The sequence below is a fragment of the Sciurus vulgaris genome (assembly GCF_902686455.1).
Source record: "Sciurus vulgaris genome assembly, chromosome: 14".
Taxonomy (NCBI): domain Eukaryota; kingdom Metazoa; phylum Chordata; class Mammalia; order Rodentia; family Sciuridae; genus Sciurus; species Sciurus vulgaris.
In genome coordinates this window covers 19,619,048-19,643,640 of record NC_136475.1, presented here as the reverse complement: position 1 = coordinate 19,643,640, position 24,593 = coordinate 19,619,048, and the positions used below count along the sequence as shown (strand labels likewise).

The 24,593-nt window shown below is 43.0% G+C and overlaps 1 protein-coding gene across 3 annotated transcripts in view; it reads left to right on the top strand.

Moving 5' to 3' along the window:
• LOC306644335 (uncharacterized protein) overlaps nucleotides 1-24,593 on the top strand; it is a 132,005-nt gene that overhangs the window by 101,623 nt on the left and 5,789 nt on the right. The window contains exons 1-3 of one of the 3 annotated variants that reach the window (XR_013759289.1): nucleotides 19,960-20,627; nucleotides 21,561-22,153; nucleotides 22,291-22,826. The exons of the other annotated variants lie outside the window; for them this stretch is intronic. The gene's annotated coding sequence lies outside the window, so the exon portion shown is untranslated. Of the gene's footprint in view, nucleotides 1-19,959; nucleotides 20,628-21,560; nucleotides 22,154-22,290; nucleotides 22,827-24,593 lie in introns of those variants that run through there. 3 annotated transcript variants of the gene reach the window in all.

Here is a 24,593-nt window from a genome sequence, read left to right as displayed (position 1 = left end):
CATATTACTGGTGTCCTTATCAATGAAGAATTTGAGAAAATCAATCACCCTGTTTGCTTCTTTTTGTTTCTTTTCTTTTCTTTTTTTTTTTTTTTTTTTTGGTGCTGTGGATCAAACCCAGGGCCCTTGTGCTTACAAGGCAAGCACTCTACTGACTGAGCTATCTCCCAGACCCCATGTTTGCTTTCTATTTAATGACAGCCATACTTTCAACTCTTTGAAAATCACACCTAAACAGTTATAAGGGGCACAGTGTTAACAGGATGCTGAAATTTTTTCATTGCAGTTGGCAGACGGAAAAAGAAGAGAGAAGTCTAAAGGAAAGGACCTTCAAAGATACTTTTCCCCTCCTACCCTGGACACAGATGCTCCACTGAACTTATAACCTGTGGCAAGAAAAGATGATAGTCCCTCAGCCTGGAGCCCTTGGTGAAGTACACCTGGAGAGGCAGGCATGGTTAGGACACATCTGTCCCTGTGGCCATTTGAGAACCATCACAGGGGCAAGGGACACAGCATGCTGACTTTACGGTGATGAGCAGTCAGAGATGAAAGCACACCACCGTTCAAAACTTCACAACCATGACACATGCTTGCAATCACATGTATTCAGGAGGCTGAAGCTGGAGTAGCGTCCATTCAAGGCCAGCCTCAGCAACTCAGTGAGACCGTATCTCAAAATAAAAATTAAAAAGTGTTGGGAAATGTAGCCCAGTGGTAAAGAACTTGTCTAACATGTGCAAGGGCCTGTGTTCAATCCTCAGCACTAGAAGAAAACAAAACAAAACCAGAACTTCATAACCACCATGGGTTTCTGGGACCATGAACTGGGCTGGTGAGGACTAGCTGAAATGACCATGGGTTTGGTGAGAATCCTCAAAAATCTCTTTTCAGAGGATCTCAAAGGCTCCAAACACAAAGTCATGATAAGAAGATGGAAACGTGCTCCTCATGGTGGCTTCTGCCCATAATCACAGCGACTCAGGAAGTTCAGGAAGGTGGATCACAAGTTTGAGGCTATCCTCAGCAACATAGTGAGACCCTGTCTCAAAAAAAGACCCTGTTGGGGGCTGGGGATATAGCTCAGTTGGTAGAGTGCTTGCCTTCCAAGGACAAGGTACTGGGTTCAATTCCCAGCTCTGCAATAAAAGACGGTTGAGGATGTGGCTTATCGGCTAAGTGTCTCTGGGCTCAATCCTTGTACCAAAAAAAAAGAAAAAAAAAAAAAAAGAAAGAAAGAAAGAAAAAGATGGAAGCATTTATTACCTCAATTTGATCCATACCTACCGTACACCTGTATTAAAATATCATATCACATAACATGTACAATTATTACTTGTTCATTAAAATTGATTTAAAATGTTTAAGGAGATTTGATCATTACAAACTGTGTGTGTGAATCAAATTATAATACTCTACCCTATACATTTGTACAGTGAAAATATGTTTTCAAATAAATAAGAAAAAATACTAATTATAAAAATGAAGGGGAAAAGTGTGTTTCTCATAGAAAGGAGGTACAGCGCCCTACAATGCTATCAGTGTGATATTGCTTGTACTCAAGAGTGGCACTGGGTTGGGACCCCTCTCCTAGGCCCACAGCCCTGGCTCAGGTCCCCACCATCACCCGGGCCTGCCCATTTCAGTCCCCTCTGCACATCATCTCCTGCCCCTTGCCCTTCACATTGACAAAGCAGGAAAAATGAAAAGGAGCTAGAAATGGGTGAGAGAAACTGAGTATTCTGAGAATGGTAGACCGAAGGCAAGAAGGAAATTGTAAGACACTTCCAATTTCTGTTCCAAAGTAAAGCTCTTCGGTTCTTACTAAAACTGCCACTTGTCTTACCTGCAGACTTTCATCTTCCATTCATTTCAAATGAGTTGCTAAGTGAAGTTGTTTTCAGTCTTCTATTGATTTAACTTCTTGTTTTGTTGTTTTGTTTTGTTTTGAGCCAGGGCCTCACTAAATTCTGAGGCTGGCTTTGGACTTGGGATCCTCCTTCCTCAGTCTCCCAATTTGCTGGGATTACAGGTGTGCACCACTGGGCCCAGCTGGATTTAACTTTTTAAAACTTTACAGTAATGTATGCTTTAGAAAAGACTGATTTTCTTTACAAAACAACTTTCGAAGGCTCCTGTTGGCTTGACTTTTGCTCACATTTCCAGTTTTATTATTTCTTCAAATCCTCACTTTGTGTTTCCCCTTATGTACTAAGAGCTCTGAAGGGAAGCCCAGGTCCCAGGGTCTGGGTTCTCTTCCTGTCCCTGTCTCTACAGTCATGTGCCCAGGGAAGGCACTTCACCACGAAGTCACCCCCTGTATTCTCACATTCTGCCACCGTGCCTCCCATCCCGTGGGCACCCAATCAGTCACAAGCAGCCCAGGAGTAGGCCGACAAGTTTTTCAGGATTGGTGAAGCCAAGAATCATTCACTGAGTGCACTGAACAGGCTGGCACTGTGAGACATTTCTAGGACGGAGAAAAGAATCAATCCTGTTTCCTGGCATCCCATGTTACTAGGGGAATATTCCCCAAAGACAGAAGAACTATGCACCTAGCACAGTGCTTGTTGTATTTTCAAAAGACATCTCATTTTCTTGGTGATAAACTTGGAAGGAAATCAAAATTGGTACCCTTTTATAAATGAGAAAACCCAGGCACCTTAGAACTGTTGAGTTAACTAGCCAATAACTCACATGGGGCAGCAGAACAGTATTTGCTGCTGAGGTTTTCTGAGTCCCAAACCAAACTTTTTCCACGGACACATGCTTTAAGTTGATTTCAGTCTATTCATGGAAACAGACTGGAATCATAGTTGCTTCTCTTAGCAATAAAGTTGAGGGTCACCACCACCACCACCAACAACAACAACAACAACGTCGTCTGGAGTCAAACAACATGGATTCAAAAAGACTGATCTGAATTTAAAATTCTGCTTTCCCTGGTCCCCACTTGTGCAACCAGGAGCAAGTCTCTGAACCTCCAATCCTTTCAGTTTCCTCACTGATATGTGTGTCTCACTGAGACATACGAGGCTTTAAGAGGTAACCTAGGCCCCACATGTGCTAGTGACTTGTCCTGTGTACATCTAGTACATAGTAGCTATTATACTCACCTCTGGGTAATACCAGTGGTAAACCTGGGCATGCCTGTGACATGTCTCCCTCCGGCCAGCAATTCTGAGATAACTTTGGGATCATGAGGGCTGAAGGACTTGCCCTGGCATCCTCCCAAGCACAGGAAGAGAAAAGCACCCAGGAAAGGAGGATGGTGAGTCATAAATGATGACCTACTGTGCTTTGGATGTGAGGAGTCCATCAAAATCGTTGGGGACATGTAAGATCTGCACAGCAGTTAAGTCCTCATGGTGGATAGCAACAGCATGGTGGGAGCACACATAAGTGGGAGCAATCATACCGTGAGGCAGGCTGGGGATGCAGCTCTGTGGTACAGCACTTGCCTAATGCATGCAAGGTCTGGGTTCCATCCCCAGTCCCACATAACAAAGGAAACCCATAGGCTGAGGCACTGAGAAAGGAAACCAGAGGAAGCAGGAGGATCTGAGCTTCTCTTTCAGAATAATGCTCTCTCATAACTAAATTAGGGTACCAGGAGATCTACCTTAATCCCCTCCCAGGAGAATTGCAAGTGACCTAAGTTCTAAAGGTTAGCATTCTAATATTTCCAGAGTGGATGCCTAAATTTTGAGGAAGAGGAGTTTCATATTTTTAACTGACTTTGCAGTGGGGAAGGGAAGCAGGGATAGGAGGGTGAGAGAGGTCAGATAGATCTTGCTCCTGGGGGCTTTCTGGTTTCCTGTTCTTCAAAGTACTCAGCATACTAACACAGCTTACATTGGGATTCGTTTTCTGAGCCCTAACATCCATAATGAAAGTGTTATGGGGCATACTTAAGAACAGACTGAGAAGTCTGAACCACTGAGAAGTCCAAATTTGAGAGTCTTTATTAAGCGGGCCAGCTGACTGTCTCACACAATGCCCCCAAAAATGGCTATTGGGAGAACAGCCCCGACCACAGGGTTGTAGGGGTTCTTATACCAAAAATTACATTAATCATAAGTGTCTGTTGCTATGGTTTGAAATTACACATTAACATCATGAGATCATCGACAGAGGGGGAAGTGGGTCAAAATGACCCTTAACTAGGTACAAACTAAAGAATGGTCACTAACATCCACACAATCACTGTTCACATGGTACATTGTTTAGGAGCAATAGGAATCAAAAGAGAGCAATTCGTTACTACATAGGAGTTGCCATTGTACATTATTAAACATGTCACACCAAGTAACTGGTGATGGGCACAGAGGCGAGGTGTTCCCATGGGAGAAGCTTATTTCCTACATAACATGGAGTCTCAGAGCAAAATGGAGTCTATTTAGTCATTTTCCTTAGAGTCTGGCCTATACCATTCTCATGGAGTCAGATCTTTCAGCCCATCACAGAAAGACTATATGGGAACTGTTCAAAACAGAAAAGAGAATTATCCAGAAGGCCCACCTCTTTCCCCACATAGAGACTCTCTGCTGCCTCCCAAATGGACCTAACAGCAGCCTTGCTGGGTTTCCCCACTGGGTGGATTACCATTGTGTCACGTCCTTTTCACAATCACATTCCAACACACCTGTTGGTGCTCATTGAACCTGAGGGTAAAAATGGGTTTCTGGATCTTTAGCTGAAGACTTCTATGTAATACAAAACTTTAAGTAAAATTTGTCATGCATTTCCTTTGTTCACCTGTCTTTTGTTATTGAAATGTCAGTCATGAACCTTATAAAGCATCAGGATGGATCACAACTTCCTGACTCTGTATAGAATGTGTACATGATTGACCACTTAGCAGAAGTCGAGAAGCATTATGGTCTGGCTGTGAGGTGTCCCCCAAAAGTTCACATGGGGAACAATGCAAGAAAGTTCAGTGGAGAAATGATTGGGTTGTAAGAGTCTAAACTCAATCAGTGATTTACTCCCCTGACAGGGATTAGCTGAGTGGTAACTGAAGTGGTAGGGTATGGCTGAAGGAGGTGGGAATTGGGGTGTGGTTTTGATTATATATTTGTATTTGGCGAGTGGAGTCTCATTCTGCTTGGACTGCTTCTATCTGCCATACTCTTCTGCCATGATGTCCTACCTCAGCTAGAGTCCTGAGGAATGGAGCTGACCTTGTGTGGACTAAGACCTCTGAAACCCTCAAATAAACTTTTCATTCTCTACAATTGCTCTACCACATCCTTTAGTTGCTGTAGTGCAAAAGCTGATTAAAAGAAAAGGTCTTCCCCAAAAGTTGAAATGAATATACAGCATTTATAATAATAATAATATAATGTTATTATTAGTAGTAATAATATAGCTTCTGGAGTCACACTGAGTTTTAAGTCTAGTTCTGTTTTCAAGCTTTGTGACTTTAAGCAAGCTACACTACCTCTCTAAATTTAATTGTCCCACTCTGCCTAGATTTTTTCTAATAATTATACTAAATCAAATAATTCACTTAGAGCTCATAGCCCAGTGCCTAGAAAACATTACGTGCTCAAGAAATATTATTTTGTAAATCAAGTGTGGTGACACACACCTGTAATCCCAGCAACTCAGAGGAGTCTGAGGCTTCTGAGGTCCCAGCTGACATGGGTAACTCAGTGAGACCCTGTCTCAGGAAAAAGATAAAAATGACTAGGTCTACAGCTGAGTAGGAGACTTCCCATGGTTCCATCCCTAGGATACACACAAAAATGGTATTTTTTTTTTCAAAAAATATTTTTCATCAAAACCAAGATTCTCTTATCAGATTTTGCTAGTCTCAATAATGTCCATCTCTTTCCTTTTTCTATTCTCAAAACTCCATTTTGTTTCTTACCTAACCTCAGAACTGTGGTTTGTCCTTCCAGATGTGCCTCAATTGGCAGGCCAATCAGAATCACTTGTGATTATTCATCTCAAACTCTAAAATCCAGTAGGACTTGGAAGGATGTGTTTCAAGCCCTGAAAGAAAATAGCTGTTGACCAAGATTGCTATATTTAGCGAAGCTATCTTCAGATTTGAACATGAAATCAAACCTTACAAGATAAGCAGAAACTGAAAGAATTCATGAATGATGCTGAAGAAATAGTACACACAGAAGAAATCAAAACCAAGCTCCAGAGCTCACAAATGAACAAATCTCATTTGAAGGGTAGCTAAGCAAATGAGAAATAGGACCAACTTAAACATAATCAAAATGGCACAAATTAATAAACTTCTCTCTTTAATAATAAACATAAATGTTATCAATCCTTCAATGAAGAGACATAGGTTGACAAAATGGATTAAAAATAAGAGCCAACTGTATTTTGTTTGCACAAAATTACCTCACAGGCATAAACGTCATAAGGCTCAAAGTGAAAGAATGGAAATTGATAGGCCGATCAAATGGAGCCCCCAACAAGCAGGAATAGCTACTCATGGAGTCTCCAAAGAGGCAGGAACACTGATTCTCATATCCAAATTAATTAGAAGAGACAAAGAAGGTCACTTCATGAAGATAAAGGGAACAATCCAACAAGAAGATATAACAGTAGTAAATATTTATGCCCCAAATATTGGTGTATTTAAACACATAAAGCAGACAGGATGCAACCTAAGAAGACTCAGACCTCATTACAGTATCGAGTGATTTCAACACAGCCCTGCTTTAATAGATAGGTCATTCAGACAGAAACTCAGGAAAGACCGCTCAGACTCAAAAATTATAACTCAAATAGACTGAACAGACATCTATGGAATATTTCATCCAATAACAGCTGAATTCACTTTCTTTTCAGATGCTCATGGAAACCTCTCCAAAACCAGATATATTTTAGGCTACAAAATAACTCTTAGTAAATACAGAAGAACTGATACAATTTCTAGCATTCCATCAGATAATGCAATGAAATTAGAGATCAACACCCCAAAAAACTACAGAAGCTATAAAAGCACATGAAGATTGAAAAATATACTTTGAATAGTGAATGGAAACAGAGGAAATCAGTGGAAAAGTTTTTTAAATTAGAATCAAACAGTAATAGTGATGTAACATTCCAGAACTTCTAGGACCCAAGGAAGGTGGTTCTAAGAGGAAAATTTATGAGTGCCAACATAAAAAAATCTGAAGATCCCAATAAGGATTTCAAGGTTCGAGGAAAACAACGACAAACCAATTAAAAACCCAGTAGAAGGATGGAATTAAAATCAGAGCCCAAAATCAATGAAATAGAGAATTTTAAAAATTGTAAAGAAATAAATGAAATACAGAGTTGTTTCTCTGCACAGACAACTATAAATCCTTAACCAAACTAAGAGAAAAATGGAGAGAGAGAGAGAGAGAGAGAGAGAGAGAGAGAGAGAGAGAGAATGAGCAACCACATTCAAGAAAGAAGAGATGAAAAAGAAGAAATCACCACAGACATCACAGGAATCCAGAGAATCATTAGCGACTACTTTGAAAATTGATACTCTAGTCAGTTGGAGAACTTAGATGTAAATACGTTTGTAGACATATATAACCTGCCAAAATTCAATGAAGAGGACATAGAAAAACCTAAACAGACCAGTAACTAGTAATGAGATAGAAGCAGTAATAAAAGCCTAACAAAGAAAAACCCAGGTCTAGATGGATTTTCTGTTAAATTCTTCCAGGACACATCAAGGAATGAAAACTATAGATCAATGTCCTGATGGAATTAGATGTCAAAATTCTCAATAAAATAGTAGCAAACATATTCAGTGACATATGAAGAAGATTGAATATCATGACCAAATTGGTTTCATTCCAAGGATGTAAGGATGGTTTATCATATAAATATCCAAAAACATATGACACAGGATGAGTATTTAGAATATATAAAGAACTCCAAATTTTACCACCAAATAACTAAATAAACCAATCAATAAATGGGCAAATGAGCTAAACAGATACTTCTCAAAATTAGAAATACAAATGGCCAAAAAAATATATATATATATAAACTCAATATCTTTAGCAATTAATTTGATTAGATTTGATTTGCCATTTGCAAATCAAAGCCACACTGAGATTTCATCAAGCATACCAACAAAAATAAATGCTGGAGAGGATGTGGGGGAAAGGAACGTTTCTATCCTGTTGATACAAATGTTAATTAGTATAATTGCTGTGGAAATCAGTGGGATTTACTCAAAAGACTAAGAATGAAACCACTATGTGACCTAGCTAAAGGACCCCTTGGTTATTTATTCTAAGGAATTAAAGTGAGCACACTTTTCATTACACACATGCCAAGTTTATAGAAGCACAGTTCATGATAAGCAAATTATGGAATAAGTTGGTGTATCTATTGATGATAAGTAGATAAAGAAAATGTGGTGTATATACATAATGGAGTTTTATTTAGCAGTAAAGAAGAATGAAATTGTGTCACTTGCAGGAAAATGAATAGAAGTTGAAAGCCTTGTAAGGGTAAGTAAACCAGACTCAGAAAATAAAGGGTCATATGTTTTTCTCTCATATGTAGAAGATAGAGAGAGGAAAAAAAAAAAAAAAAAAAAAAAAAGAAAAACACAGGTGCAGAGGATCTCAAGAGAGAGGAAGGAAGACTAGTCAAATAGAAGTCAGGGCCCAGGGGAAGGGTTAGGGGAGGGAAAAGGGAAATACCAGGGAGCAATATTGACCTAATTGCATTGTTATATCATGTGCATGTAAGAGTATGTAACAATGAATGCCACTAAAATTTATAATTATAATTCGCCAATAAAAATAGGGGAAGCCAAACTCACAAAGTCAAGGGCAAAAACAAAACCAAGAATACCCTCAGCAACAAAGCTGACTCAATGGCCATGCTGGACACTCATTCCTTTATCATTTTCTAGGGCCACTTTGTGAAACTATCAAGTTGCACAGAATCCCCCATGTCCCCTGCTTTTCAGTTATTAAGACTTTTTAAAATTTATGCTGTCGAGCCCATGACTGTCTTCTATTTTCAGAGGGAAAGTTGCTGCCTCTTTGTACCCTTTTCATTTCTCACTCATTGACTCTCCAAACCACGTCCAGTGGGGACTAGGAAGTCTTATGCAATCCTACTGTCTGTCCAAAGTTGAGGTGGACCTTAGTGGGACTAGCTGGAAACTTCCCTATGTACCTCTTTTCCTAAGTGGATCCACTGTTTCTCTTGGGGGGTGTCCCCATTTTATCTTGCTCTATCCCTTCCAGAACACTTCTTTCTTTCACTAAGTCTCCTTTTGCCCCGAATTCTCTCAAGCAAGAACATAAGATTCTGGGCCAGGAACATCCATGTCTGCTTGGCTCTGGCTCCACCTGCTGGTGTCCTCTGCAACACCAGCTGTGCATGCATGCAAGCTGAGCAGATTCTGGCTGCAAGGGAATATTGTAGAAGCCCCAGATCAGGAAGAAAGAAGTACAACAACACAGGCATAGCAACATGGTGTCTGGTTGTTCCTGCCTAGAGAGCCAAAGTCTGCACAATACTCGGGGCTGCATGAGGGGCAGAATGTGAGGCAGAGGGGATTTGAGTGGCATTTGTCAAGGGTTGAGGGTTTGAGACTTTATCCTATTTCCTATTCGCAAGTTAAGCAAGACTGCCATCGTCTCTTGGATGCTAGTAGAAGACATCAGACTTTGAGACTGATGAATTTTTTAATTCATAAACATAGCAGCAATCAGGGTAAGAGTATATCCCTCTAGAGACATACACTCCTCTCAAACTGAACCAGGAGGACATACACAATTTAAACAGATCAATATCAAGCAATGAAATAGAAGAAGCCATTAAAAACCTACCATCCAAGAAAAGTCCATGACCAGACAGATTCTCAGCCGATTTCCACAAGACCTTCAAAGAAGAACTCATTCCGATACTTCTCAACATATTCCAGAAAATAGAAAAGGAGGGTACCCTACCAAACTCATTCTATGAAGCTAATATCACCCTCATACCCAAACCAGGAAAAGACACATCAAGGAAAGAAAATTTTAGACCAATATCCTTGATGAATATACATGCATAAATCCTTAAAAAAATATTAGTAAACCATATCAAAAAACATATTAAGAAAATCATGCACCATGATCAAGTGGGGTTCATCCCTGGAATGCAAGGGTGGTTTAACATCTGCAAATCAACAAACGTAATCCATCATGTCAATAGACTTAAGGATAAGAATCATATGGTAATTTCAATTGACGCAGAAAAAGCGTTCAACAAAATACAACACCCCTTCATGCGCAAAACACTAGAAAAAATAGGGATAGTAGGAACATACCTGAACATTGTAAAGCTATTTATGCTAAGTCCATGGCCAACATCATTCTTAATGGAGAAAAACTGAAACCATTCCCTTTAAAAATGGGAATAAAACAGTGATGTCCTCTTTCACCACTTTTATTCAACATTGTCCTCAAAACTCTAGCCAGAGCAATTAGGGAGACTAAAGAAATTAAAGGGATACGAATAGGAAAAGAGGACCTTAAACTGACACTATTTGCGGATGACATGATTCTATATTTAGAGGATCCAAAAGACTCCTCCAAAAACATCTAGACCTCATCAATGAATTCAGCAAAATAGCAGGCTATAAAATCATCACACATAAATCTAAAGCATTTTTATATGTAAGCAACAAAACAGCTGAAAAGGAAATGAGGAAAACAACTCCAATTGCAATAGCCTCAAAAAAAAAAAACTTGGGAATCAATCTAATCAAAGAGGTAAAAGATCTCTATAATGAAAAATTCAAAACATTGAAGAAAGAAATTGAGGAAGACCTTAGAAGATGGAAAGATCTCCCATGTTCTTGGATAGGCAGAATTAATATTCTCAAAATAGCCGTACTACCAAAAGTGCTATACAGATTCAATGCAATTCCAATTAAAATCCAAATGATGTACCTTACAGAAATAGAGCAAGCAATCATGAAATTCATCTGGAAGAATAAGAAACCCAGAATAGCTAAAGCAATCCTTAGCAGGAAGGAAGAAACAGGGGGTATCACAATACCAGAACTTCAACTATACTCCAAAGCAATAGTAACAGCATGGTACTGGCACCAAAATAGACAAGCAGATCAATGGTACAGAATAGAGGACACAGACACAAACCCAAATAAATACAATTTTCTCATACTAGACAAAGGGGCCAAAAATATGCAATGGAGAAAAGATAGCCTCTTCAACAAATGGTGCTGGGAAAACTGGAAATCCATATGCAACAGAATGAAACTAAACCCCTATCTCTCACCCTGCATAAAAATCAACTCACAATGGATCAAGGACCTTGAAATCAGACCAGAGACCCTGCATCTTATAGAAGTAAAAGTAGGTCCAAACCTTCAACTTGTTGGCTTAGGATCAGACTTCCTTAATAGGACTCCCATAGCTCAAGAAATAAAAGCAAGAATCAATAACTGGGATAGATTCAAACTAAATAGCTTTCTCTCAGCAAAGGAAACTTTCAGCAATGTGAAGAGAGAGCCTACAGAGTGGGAGAAAATCTTTGACACTCATACTTCAGATAGAGCACTAATTTCCAGAATATATAAAGAACTCGAAAAACTCTACACCAAGAATACAAATAACCCAATCAACAAATGGGCTAAGAAAATGAACAGACACTTCACAGAAGAAGATGTACAAGCAATCAACAAACGTATGAAAAAATGTTCACCATCTTTAGTAATAAGAGAAATGCAAATCAAAACTACACTAAGATTCCATCTCACCCCAATTAGAATGGCGATTGTCAAGAATACAAGCAACAATAGGTGTTGGAGAGGATGTGGGGAGAAAGGTTCACTCATATATTGCTGGTGGGACTGCAAATTAGTGCAGCCACTCTGGAAAGCAGTGTGGAGATTCCTTAGAAAACTTGGAATGTTTCGGAACCACCATTTGACCCAGCTATCCCACTCCTTGGCCTATACCCAAAGAACTTAAAATCAGCATACCACAGAGATACAGCCACATCAATGTTCATAGCTGCTCAATTCACAATAGCCAACTGTGGAACCAACCTAGATGCCCTTCAATTGATGAATGGATAAAGAAACTGTGGTATATATATACAATGGAATATTACTCAGCCATAAAAAATGATAAAATTATGGCATTTGCAGGCAAATGGCTGAAATTGGAGAATATCATGCTAAGTGAGATAAGCCAATCTCAAAAAGCCAAAGGACAAATGATATCGCTAATAAGTGGATGATGACACATAATGGGGGGAGGGAAGGGTTAGTGTTAGGGTTAGAGTTAGGGTTAGGGAGGGGGGCAAGTATGGAGGAAGGAAGCACTGTATAGAGGGAAAAGAGGAGTGGGAGGGGTGGGGGGAAGGGAAAAAATAACAGAATGAATCAAACAACATTACTCTATGTAAATTTATGATTACACAAATGGTATGCCTTTACGCCATGTACAAATAGAGAAACAACATGTATCCCATTTGTTTACAATAAAATAAAAAAAAGAAGGTAATGTAAGACAAAAAAAAACTGTGGTATATATATACAATGGAATATTACTCAGCTATAAAGAATAATAAAATTATGGCACTTGCAAGCAAATGAATGAAATTGGAGAATATCATGTTAAGTGAGATAAGCCAATCTCAAAAATCCAAAAGGTGAATGATCTCGCTGATAAGCAGATGATGACACATAATGGGGGGTGGAAGCGGGGCAAGAATGGAGGAAGGAGGGACTGTAGAGAGGGAAAAGAGAGGTGAGAGGGGTGGTGGGGAAGGAAAAAAATAATGCAATGAATCAAACATTACATGAATCATTACCCTATGTAAATGTATGATTACACAAATGGTATGCTGTTACTCCATGTACAAACAGAAACAACATGTATCCCATTTGTTTACAATAAAAATAAAGTATGTAATAAAAAATTAAAAAAAAAAAAAGAAATGTGGCCTATAAGAGCAAGGTAGTTTTATCCAGCCAAAAATAAAAATGAAACAATGTCATAGATGAACCTAGAGACCATTATGTAAACAGAAATAAGCCAAACTTAGAAGGTCAAGGGTCATATGTTTTCTCTCACATGTGGAAGCTAAAGACGAAAAAGGAAAAGAAAGTGTGTGTGTAGCAGGGTGGACTCATGAAAATCAAAGGAAGATCAGCAGAGGAAAGAGATCAGGGTGTGGAAGGAGAGTGGAAGGGCAGAGAGAAGGGAAGTGATGTTGTTCAAATCACTTTGTCACGTTATGTGCATGTTCAGATATGCAACAACAAATGCCCTCGTTATGTGTAACTATAATGTGCCAATGAGAGAGTACGCTCCGTTTATGTATGAACTCTAAAAATGTATAAATGCTCTCTACTGTCATGCACAACAAATCAGAACACAAGAAAACAAAGAGTATATCCCTAAAAGCCAATTCCATGAACAATGTGAAGCTTAATTCTTTTGCTTTTTTTTTTTTCTTTTTTAATTGGTATCAGGGATTGAACCCAGGGGTACATAACCACCTAGGCCTTTTCGTTTTTTATTTACAGATACAGTCTCACTAAGTTGCTCAGGGCCTCACTAACTTGCTAAGGTTGTCTTTGAACTCATGATCCTCCTGCTTCAGCGTCTCAAGTCACTGGGAATAAAGCTGTGCACCACAATGCCTGACATAAATCTAATTCGCAGTTGTAGTGTGTGTACAAACAGGACCCTGAGGTTAAAAATCCCCAGCTTTTTTGAAAAAGTATTTTTTAGTCATCAATGGACCTTTATTTTATGTATTTATGTGCTCGATGAGAATCAAACCCACTGCCTCATGCAAGCTAGGCAAGCACTCTACCACTGAGCCACAACTCCTGCCCACAACTTTCTATATTGGTCATTAAGCATGCCTGCTGTTTTCTTAAGTGAGACATTATCCTTTGAAGTTGCCCATAACACATTCTTAAAAAAAAAAAACAAACTCTAGAACAAATGCAGATTTCTTTCATGAGGTGTAGAACCAAGAGACACATGGAATATCACCTCACAGCAGTATATAGGAAATATCCTATAAAATTAGTAAGGTGTGAGTATGTACCCTATTTGCCCTCTTTTCCCTGAGGAAGAGTTTGTCTCACTTACCTTTGACTCTCCCAACAATAGTTAAAGGTAACCTGTGAACTGTGAACACTTCACACACATACTACACACACACACACACACACACACACACACACACACACATCCCTACCTCCCTGCCTCAAAGCTTATTTAATTTAGGATACACATAAAAAAGTAAGCTAGATAATAGGCGCCTCTGGGAAGGGAAGGCCCAGACCTGTGCTGTATCTTAGAATGTTGAACAGTACCTGGCACCTAGTAGGACATCAAAATATATCTGTTCAATGCACATATGAACATAAATACCTGATTTCCCTATAGAGAACTGTGTTCAGTAGGATGCACCATTTAAAAGTGAGATTTCCAATCTGTGAAACTAGAAAAAGGCCTGAAGGCTGACAGTTGAGGAAAATGTCATATGAGAAATAGTTAAGGTACAAACTGTGGCTTCCCAGTTGTTATGGTTTAGCTGGCAAGTTCACGTGTGAGACAGAGCAAGTTATGAGAGCCTTAACCTGACTAGTGCATCAGTCCACTGACAGGGATTAACTGGCTGGCAACTGTAGGCAGTAGGGTGTGGCTGGAGGAGGTGGCTCCCTTGCAGTTTGCCCTTAGGGTTTATATTCTGTCTTGGTGACGGGAGTTCTCTCTGTCTCTCTTTCTCTCTCTCTCTCTCCCTCTCCCTCTCCTTCCCTCCTCCATACCCTTCTGTGGTGATGTTCTCCACTCTGATGAGTTGTTCAAAAATCAACTCAAATAGACTCTTGATTGCCTGTGTCAACTTGTGGTTTGTGCACCTTGCTCGAGCAGCTGGACACTAATAGCAGCCTCCCACAAAGAGATCATCTCCTCTCAGCTGCAGCCTGAGTAAGGATCAGGATGATCACTTGGCAATTTCTTAATAAAACCAAACATATACTCATCATTGAAACAAACAAATCTCACTCCTAGCTAATTATCCTAGACAAATAAGAACTTAGGCTCACACAAAAGCCTACACATGAATGTTCAGATGGCTGTCTTCATAATCACCCCAAGATGGAAACAAATTCCCAAGTCCTTCAACTGTTGAATGGGAAAACAAATGGTGATACATTCATACGAGTACCAGACAGCAATCAAAAGGAACAAATTACTGATAAGTGTAACATCTTGAATAAATCCTAAAGGCACTGTGCTGAGTGAAAGAAAATAATCTCAAAAGTTCACATGCTGTTTTTATTAATGTCTGTTCAAAACTATTGTAAAGAAGAATAAATCATGTTTGCCAGGGATTATGCAAGCAACAGGCGTGTGGCTACAATGCTGGATTGTGGTGGAGTTTGGGCAATAACAACTTTTTCTGTAACCTTATTGTGCTGCTTGTTGCATGCATCTCCATGTACATTGGAATTCAAAGAACTGTAAGCCAAAAGGAAAGTTCATCTACAGTAGGTCAACTGGGGAAAAAAAAAAGGTGAAGAGGAAATAGCTTTCAAAAATGTTAATTTCATAAAAGACCAAGAAAGGCTGTGGAAATGTCCAGGTGAAGGAGCCTGAAGAGACATGACTAATGCAAAGGGCAAAACCCACAGTGAAGGGAAACAATGACATAATGTCCTTTATATGAACAGATCGAAATATAGCCCTGACGTTTCACTTCTAACCTTTCTCAAAACCTGGAAAATGTCGACTAGTGATCTTGACTTCTGTTCCGATTATCCTTCTTTACATTAATTAGTTGATTCCATTAAGTATCCATGTATACATAAATTATGTCCTCTCATATTAAACGCCATGTATTTGTGGACATAAGGCAGAAGAAATTCCTCTTTTCCTTTAAGACTGTTGAATACTTCATGCCAAACCATTTATCCACTCTTTTTAAGAGTATTTACTATCGTAAAAGTATGAAAAATTTTGGCGACTCTTAGTTTTCTAAATAGTCATTTGAGATTATTTTTCTAATCCCACAGGAAAAATCACACACTGTAGAATGTGCAGCTTTGTGAACATTTTTTCAAACACTCTCACTATTGAGAGATCTTTGTTTTGCAAGTTGGAAAACTCTTCTTCCCACAACGTTCTATACACTGACCAACTAACAGGACATCCCACTGCTAATTGACTCATTTACCAAAAGGAATTTATTGACCCACTGATCATAGATGGACATGGACTGCACCTTCACGCCTCTGTGGTGGTCTTTACCCTGCCTTATTTCTCTTAGAAATTTCGTCTTCAGTCTGTCTTCTACTGTAGTGGCAAATGTATGCTAGTGCAATCAGAGCTGCTGTGTTTCTTCAACCATATCCAAAGGACAAAAACATTATGTCTAAATCAAAACATTAAAAGCAGTCCTGCACCTCACTGTCTGTATACCTTACAGGATGTGTTATCCCTGAACCAACAACAGCCAAACACACACTGTAGGAGACAAAAGACGATATCAGGGAGGGCACCATCATATCTCTCTACAGGAATAATCCTTTCTCTTAGTTGACACTTCCTTGTCCTGGAAAAGGAATCAGCTGCCATTTATTTGATCCCTACTCTGTGATGCCTCTTTGCATCCTTTGGGCCATTTCAAACTGCAGGGAACTGAGTTGTCGTTCCGGGTTCCCTTACTTGATGGGAGTGTAAGGGAAACATCAGTGGAAGATCAGGGTGACAGCCAGCCCTTGAGCAGTAGAGCAGGCGGGCTTCTGGGGAACTGGAGGCCCACCAGGGCACAGCAGCAGCTCTGACCGCTCCAAGGCCAATCTCATGGTGTGCCTGGGGAGTGAGGGTCCTGGCTGTCTCTTGGTGCAGGTTCTCTAGGTGCTTAGTGCCAGCACCCTGGCAGGTGTCTGTTTTCTACCACATCCTTGTCAGTACAGGGCCACCGCTGGGCAGTGCTACCCAAAGAGACGTGCCTGCTTGAGGGAAGGTCCCGCTTCCGACCTGAGGCTGGGGCTGAGCTGACCACATATGCCAAGAAAGCCCTCCCAGCACCTGGCTGTGCCACAGGCCTTGGAGGCGTCCCCGCACAGCCAGCAGATTGGCAGGCGCCCTTCCAGGCACCTGTCGCGTGCAGCCGTCTCACCACCCTGACTGACAGGCTGCTCCGATGGGAACCCGAGCGTCGCGGTGTCCACACGGTCGTGGCCACGACGAGGCAGCCGCAGGACTCACACCGACGGAGTCTGTGTCCGGCAGGAGGCCCGATCCTGCCGCACCTGAGTCCACCGGCTGAGCTGACAGCCCGGCAGGCGGGGCGCCCCGGGGAACCGCCCCCAAGGCAGAGGCGGAAGTGGAAGCGCGGGGAGCCGTCGCCACGGAGACGGGAGGGGCGGGGCCTAGCCCAGGGCGCGAACTTTGACCCGCAGAGGCGCCTGGTCGCGCCGAGGCGGTGGGTCTGCGGGCAGCTCGCAGGTCCGGGCCGGCGGCGTGGAAGGTGAGCGGGCGGGAGCGGCCACGGACTCGGCGCCGAGACCCCCGCGCCAGGCCTGGGGACGGGGTGGACCCGGGAGGGCGCTGCCGCCGCCTTCGCAGGCTCCATCCCGCTGCCTGTCCCTCGGGCCCGCCTGGTGGCCTCCGCACCGACGGCCGCCCGGTCCCGCGTTGTCCTCGTTCTCCCGAGGGCGGGTCCTCCGCGGGGACTCCGCTCACAGCCGGGTGTGGTCTCGGCTCCAGGGTCCTGTCCAGGGCGGCGTGGCCGCAGCAGCCTCGCCTGGGACCCGGACTCCAGGCGAAGAGGATGCCCGGCCAGCAGGCGCCCTGGGGAGTGGAGGGCGACGGAGGAGGAGCCTCCGCCAGGGCGAGGGAGGCCGCGTGGAGAGGAGCCGCCTCCAGGTACTTCGGAGTCCACTGACGGCCACCGGCAACCCGCCGCCATGTTTCTCTCGCGTCTCTCTCTCTTTCTTCCTCAACTTCCCGCCTGGAAACCCCTGCTGCTTTCTTCCTGCTCCTGGCTGACAGCGCAGGAGGCCCTCCGGTGTCTCCAGCATTAAGTGAAGCAGCGCAACATAGGAAGGGTCTCCAGTGAAGCAGCGGCGAGAGCAGTGGCTTAGGGAGGCAGCAAGGCGCTCGGTCCTGTGGGCTCCAGGTTCCACCCTGGGAGAGACTTGGATCGGATGCTTTGGCCCCATGCGATGTGTGACATGGACGGATTCCCAGTGAGGGGATTTATCCTAAAATGTACTGTTTGCATGCCACCTTTCAGGCTTGCCTGAGCACTCGGTTCCTTTATTAGACTTCAGGAAACCATGAGATAGTCCTGTTGCACTTTTTGTTTTACAGATGAGAAAACTGAGCCCACAGGGGTTAAGCGGTTCCAAAATGGCGAAGCCTAAGTTTTTATTGAAAACCTAAATGTTTGCTGATGCATGGTGTGGGTGGAAATATGCTCACATTGCCATGCGACAGGGATGTGTAGTCAGCTTGGATGAGAATGAATTTGACAGCTCTAAGGAATGTGAAGTAGCATGTGTTAAAGAAACGAGGATGTAGGAAATGTCAGTCCTAGATTGCAACAGTGTGTGTAAGAGGTTATGCTTGCTTTTTCCCTAATAACGAATAATGTTTGAGTTGAAATTGCTTTTGATAATTTTGAAATATGGAACGAAGTATGGTGTTTGGTCCACTTCAAGGTTTATTCAGTAGAATATCAGACTTTTTTTTTTTTTTTTTTTGCAGCAGTGTGGAAATGTGAGAGCAAGTTGGTGATATCTTTCAGCTGGATACATTGCCCAAAGAAGACCTCAAATGTGTGCCAAGAAGCCAGTGATTCTATTGCAGAGAACTCCATGGAAATGTACAGGTATTGTGTTGAAAATATTCATCTTGGTTAAAAATGAGGTACTTTAAGATAGTATATTGTCCTTCTTTTTTTGTTGTTTTCCAGTGACTCCAGATGCATCTTGGTCACTGTGGTGGAACCTCACTACTTTACATTCTGTTTACCTCTGTTTTGTTTTGTGTGTCTGTGTGTTTTAAATTTTATATGTCTAAATTGCAGTTACCTTTATGTGGAGACAATAAAATCAGGGGGACCTATTTTAAAATTTTTTGTAAAATTAAGCATTTCCCCCCCTTCATATAGATTGTAGATTGTTTTAAGTGTCGTCTCTAGCGGAGTTGAGTTGAAATGTTACAGACACAAACTGGTATGCCCAAAGTCATTGGAGTCCTGCAGTAGAGTAATAAAAGGATGCCATTCCTGGAAATCAGAAGTGTATACATATCCTGAGTTGGTTGATTCTCTATTGCATTTGCATTTCTTTCTTTTTTTTTAACCTAGAGGAAATATATGGTAATGTTTTATACTAGTGTAATAGGGTAATCTATTTTGGAGGGCTGGGGTGCATACCACGAATTGAACTCAGAGGCACTCAATCAGTGAGCCACATCTCCAGCCCTGGTTTGTACAGTATTTAGAGATAGTTTCTCACTGAGTTGCTCAGCTCTTCGCTTTTGCTGAGGCTGGCTTAAAACTTGCAATCCTCCAGCCTCAGCCTTCTGAACCACTGGGATTACAGGCGAAGGGTCAGCATGCCTGGTTGTGGATAAGCTCTTGAGCAAAAGAAGATAAGAAAACATTTTCCTGTGATAGAGGAATAAAGTAGACCATGATTCCAGTAGGACATGATGCATAGTTTGCCATGGATTCTGCTTCCCAACATCCAATGTGAGAGCATCACCCTGATTCAGTGAGCCCTATGCAGGCTGCAGCCACTCAGGGTTCTTGTGAAGGCCTATTGGTGTGGCTGGTCTCTGGCATCCTCATCCAGCCCTGCTAAGAGTAGGGGGTTAAGGGTCCAGGCAGGGACCTTGTTACTCTCAACCTCCATTGCCATTGGGCCTCTCCAGAGTCCCTGGACTATAGCCTGCTCTTGTGGCCTGGGCTCAGTGAATCTGAGGTTTGGAATCCCACTGCATGGCCAGATTCCAGGCACTCCAGCAGCCTCATAACTGTACAACCTTTCCTAATTTTGTTTGAGTGGGAGAATTCTCCCACCCGTCCTCCTCCATACTTATCACACATTTTGTAACTTCACACTTGAGGACCTTTATTCATTGACTTAGTTCTTAGTGATGATGGTTGCTAAGACCTCGTCACTCATTCCAGGTCATACCACTTGCATGGTAGGGCTAGAGCACTGATCTTCCTAATATATTTTGCAGGACTCTCTCATTTAGGCTATGACTGCCTCTGAAACCCACACTACATTTGGAGTGTCAAAATTCTTGACACCGCCTCTTTAGCAAGTATACCTTCTCTTCCAATTTGGAATGTCTTAAACATTCCCGTTTGGATGTTTGTGGAGGTAATGCAGGAGAAATTTCACTTAAAATATAGAAAACACAACAAATAACAGTCCTATTTTTTTACACTAGGCACCTGTAATTAATATTCCTTTCTTTGTGCTTCTATGAGTTGCTCCTTTGAATTTTTGAAGAAAAATTTGCTGGAGAGCAAGGTCTCAAGAAATAAATGTCAGTCATTCTCAGTGTTTTGAAGTGAAGAATGTGTTCAGGATGTGAATGCTTTCCAGCCAGTGCCTATCTATGGCTTCATCACAGGTCAATCAGAGGGTTCTCTCGGGTAAACTGATCCCAGTAACACAGGCACCAGCCCCTGCAGTGTGTGCCTAGCCCTTTCCCCACGTGGGCTGACTTGGCACTTTTCATGCCTCATGACTGACACCGTGCAGTCATTAGAGTGTGTCTGTGGCCCAGATCTGAACTGCGTGGCCAACATGCTGAAGGCCTGGTGCAGGCAGGTCCTAGGCTGCTCCAACAAACCCTACAAACTAGGTGCCACACAGCAGAAAAGAGGCCTTCCGTCCAGTTCCAGAGGCTCCAGGCAGGAGGTGTGGGCTCTCCCAGTGCCACAGTCCCTCACAGGGTTCCCAGGGAGTGTCCTCCCCAACTCCTCCAGCTCTTGCCCACTCTCCTGCTCCCACAATCTGTTTTTCCTTTCAGGGCCATCCAGTCTGTGTCTCAGACCTCACACAGCCTGTTTACCCAAGCCTCCCTGGGTCTCTTTGTCCAAACTCCCATTTCTACAAGAATTGCAGACATTGAATTTGGGACCTGTTTAAACTGTGTTCCTTCATGTTACCTCTCCTTAGCTTGATCAGTGTGTAAAGACTGTTTCCCCACAAGCTCACACCCACTTTTGGGTGAACGAGAATTTTCAGGGGATACTCTTCTCTCAAGTACACTGGCCTTATTTCAGAGCTCTCCCCACTGAGGCTTCCTGGTACCCCTTGTCCTAATTGGTGTCTTGGTAGGTTTTGTCTTCCTGAGAGGATCTAGTGACCTGGCAATACACTCTCTCTGAAAACACCAACACTCCCCAGTGCTCCCCATGGGCTCTGCAGAGCTTTGCATTTGAGCTACTCTCTGATGCGTGCAACGTGTCCTAGAAAGTGGACTGACCCCTCCCTCCTGAAAGCCCAATGCTTGATAAACGTTGAAGTAAGTTGTTATTTTGGATTCTTTCTTTAATAGGCAGGTGCTTGAATCCTCTCCTTGAAGGTTTACAGGCCTAAAGACCAGATGTGTCCAGATGTTGACTTGAAGGATATCAGCTCCTATAAGCCCTCATCTTGGCGGTAGTTGTTCTTCCCTTGGATGCAAAGCAAGAAAATGCAGTTGGCCTGTGCCCATCCTCCTCCTTCCACAGACCCAGCAGCTGCAAATCAAAAGTATCAGGAAATAAATTGTATCTCTGTGGACAGTTACTTGTCATTGTTTCCTAGATCATACAGGGTTATGCAGAATTACATTGCGATTTTATTGTATTAGGTGTCAGAAGCATCAAAAGGGGTGGAAGATATGGAAATACTCTGGCATTTTTAAAAGAGACTTGAGCATGTGAGGACTGTGGCGTTCTCCATGCACTTGGAACAGACCTCCCATGTATTTCCTGTGATGTTTCTGATTTCCAGACTTGAGAACCTTCAGGTCTTCACTGAGAGTCAGCCCCATGGGAATGCGGTAGGTGGGCAGTCGGAGGTGGTGTGCAGAACCTCAGTGAGGGCTTGAAAGACCACATCCCACACCGCGACCAGGAGCAGAGAAGGGAGCCCTCTCCCCACGTTGTAAGTTTATCTCCTGTTTTATAACAAGATCATGTCTTGTGAAATTTTGCACACATTCTGAATCATTCCAATAAGTTTGGATGATCTGGGAAGCATGGATTTCATTGTGTTTTTTCTCCCATATGATGTGTTACCAGGTGGAAACTTGAAGACATGATCAGGCCATGGAGTCTCCTTTGGGAAGGGGCTACTCAAAGAAATCCTTGTTCCTGTTTTACCTTCTGCCACAGGAGGACACAAGAAGGTTTTCAGGTGTGGGTACCTGACTTGCAGCCTCCAGAATTTGAGAAATAAAACTTGTGGTATAAATTACCCAGTTTCCTGTATTCTGCTTTCACAACACACAGAGTTCTTTGAGAGTCGATCAGCAATTCCCTAATTTTTAAATTCTGGTAAAATACACCAAACATCCCTTTTTAATTCAGAGGGTTTAAGCATAGGCATGTTGCTGTCTAGACATCACACCGTCCCTCTCCAGATCTCAGGTGGACATTCCCTTCTGCCAGACTGACTTCGAGTCCCTTCCGCAGGCCCAAGAAAGGAACATTCTTCTTTATGTTTTTATGAACAGGATTATTGGGAATCTGAGTTAAATCCTACAAAATTTGTCTTTCTTGGACAACGTCATTTTCAAAAGTGTACGGCTCACCCCCACCACTGGGGATCCAGGTCACTGCCAGTTCTGCAGGTGTGTCAGTCTGGGTCTCAGGCAGTGGTGACTGTGCACATGAGTTGTGTGTCCATGTCAGTTGGCAGCTGTGGCCCCAGGATCTAGGGTATTGGGTCTCAGCCTGTGGGTTCCCTCATCCTCCAGGTCTTTCCACAACAATGTGCACCAAAGCCGTGTGCATGGTGGGTTCAGGAGGTGCTTGTAGGATGAGTCCTGAGGTGGTAGAAGGGGCCATCCCAGTGGTGGAGAGGACCCTTTTGTCTAGCCGGGTGTTGTGTCGTGGGTCATGATAGACTAGAAGTGTGAGCAACGCCTAGATTGTCCTGGCCTCTGTGGGCCCAGCCTAGGAGCTGACAACTGGTGTGGCCTCCTAAATACTGAGTCAGGCATCCCCGAGGAAAGGGCTGGTCCAGAGCCAGTGGAACCTGAGTGTCTTTAAGAGCACTTTTGTGCTGGGAGGCAGGGAAACATTGTTGTGCTGACACCTGAGGCAGATGTGCGTGCTTCAAGTCCAGGTGGAGTTGCTGAGGAGCACCTGGGATGGCGTGTGGCTTCCCACCTCCTCACACCTGGGGCATCCCGGGGCTCTGAGAAGCACAGCAGCAGGCTGAGCACTGAGGGAGTCCTCCGTCTCTGCAGAGTGAATGGGCTTTCTTCAGGGCCCCCAGCAAGTCCATGTCACACCATCTGATCCCAGAGTCCTGAGCGTCTGTTGAGGATCAGTGCGTTGCCACATTTCTCTACCTTGCAGAACCCTCTTGGCTCCCTCTGCACTCATTTCCTTGAAAATCAAACCTTGGAGGGTGGGCTGCACATCATCCAGAGCTACCCAGACATAGTCCACAGTGTCACCATCTCTTTGTGGGACATGAACAGTTGACCATAGCAGTTTGGGGTGGGCCACAAACACCCTGAGATCCATGGACAAATCACATCAGGACAATCAAGAGACTGAGGAGGCAGAGAGGGAGGATTGACCAAGGCAGATGGCTCGGGAGGGCAGGGCACAGAGTGGAATGGAGAGTTCTGGCAGGGGCGGTTTTGAGGTTTAGAAACGGTGTGCTGCTGGTGGCTGGGGTGTCTCCGTGCTTCCCAAAGCCTTCACAGGTGGAAGATGCCCCAGAGTGTCCATGAATAGACACAGTGGGAAGTCCATCGGTCACCTTTTTCCTGTTGAAGTATGAGGTCCCCTTTGTGTTTAGGGGCATTCTAAGGGAAAGCCTCACTTCTGTTTAAAAAAAAAAAAAATAAGAAAATTGGTGGGGAGAATAAAGGTGCATGGGCCTGTGACCCAAGGACATACATGTTTCCAGAATATTCTGGTGGCCATAGTTCTCCATTCATCCATCCATCCATCACCCACTAATGTCCTTGGGTCTTTAGAAAGGGCTCTCCCTTGGGGTCTTTGGGGAATAGAGACATGGGTTCAGCAGAGGGCGCTGGTACACTGAGTATCTCAGAAGCAGTCCTTTTTGGAACCCAATGGTCCTCATTTTGGAATGGACTAGGGTACTGACCATGGTTAGGCTGAGGACACCCTGGGACCTACAGAGGGAAAGAGGGACAGTGGAGACTGATATTGCCCCTGGATTTGAGAGGACTTAATTTTGCACCTGGGAACCTGAAACCTCATTACCTTAGGACACACACACTCAGGTCAAGGTTTTGAGAGCAGTGTCCTTTCTGGGGTACAGGGCTGGTTTTAGCACCAGGAATTTCACTGCTCTCCATTGTCGTGGAGCAATTGGACCCAGGAAAGAGAGCCTGTGG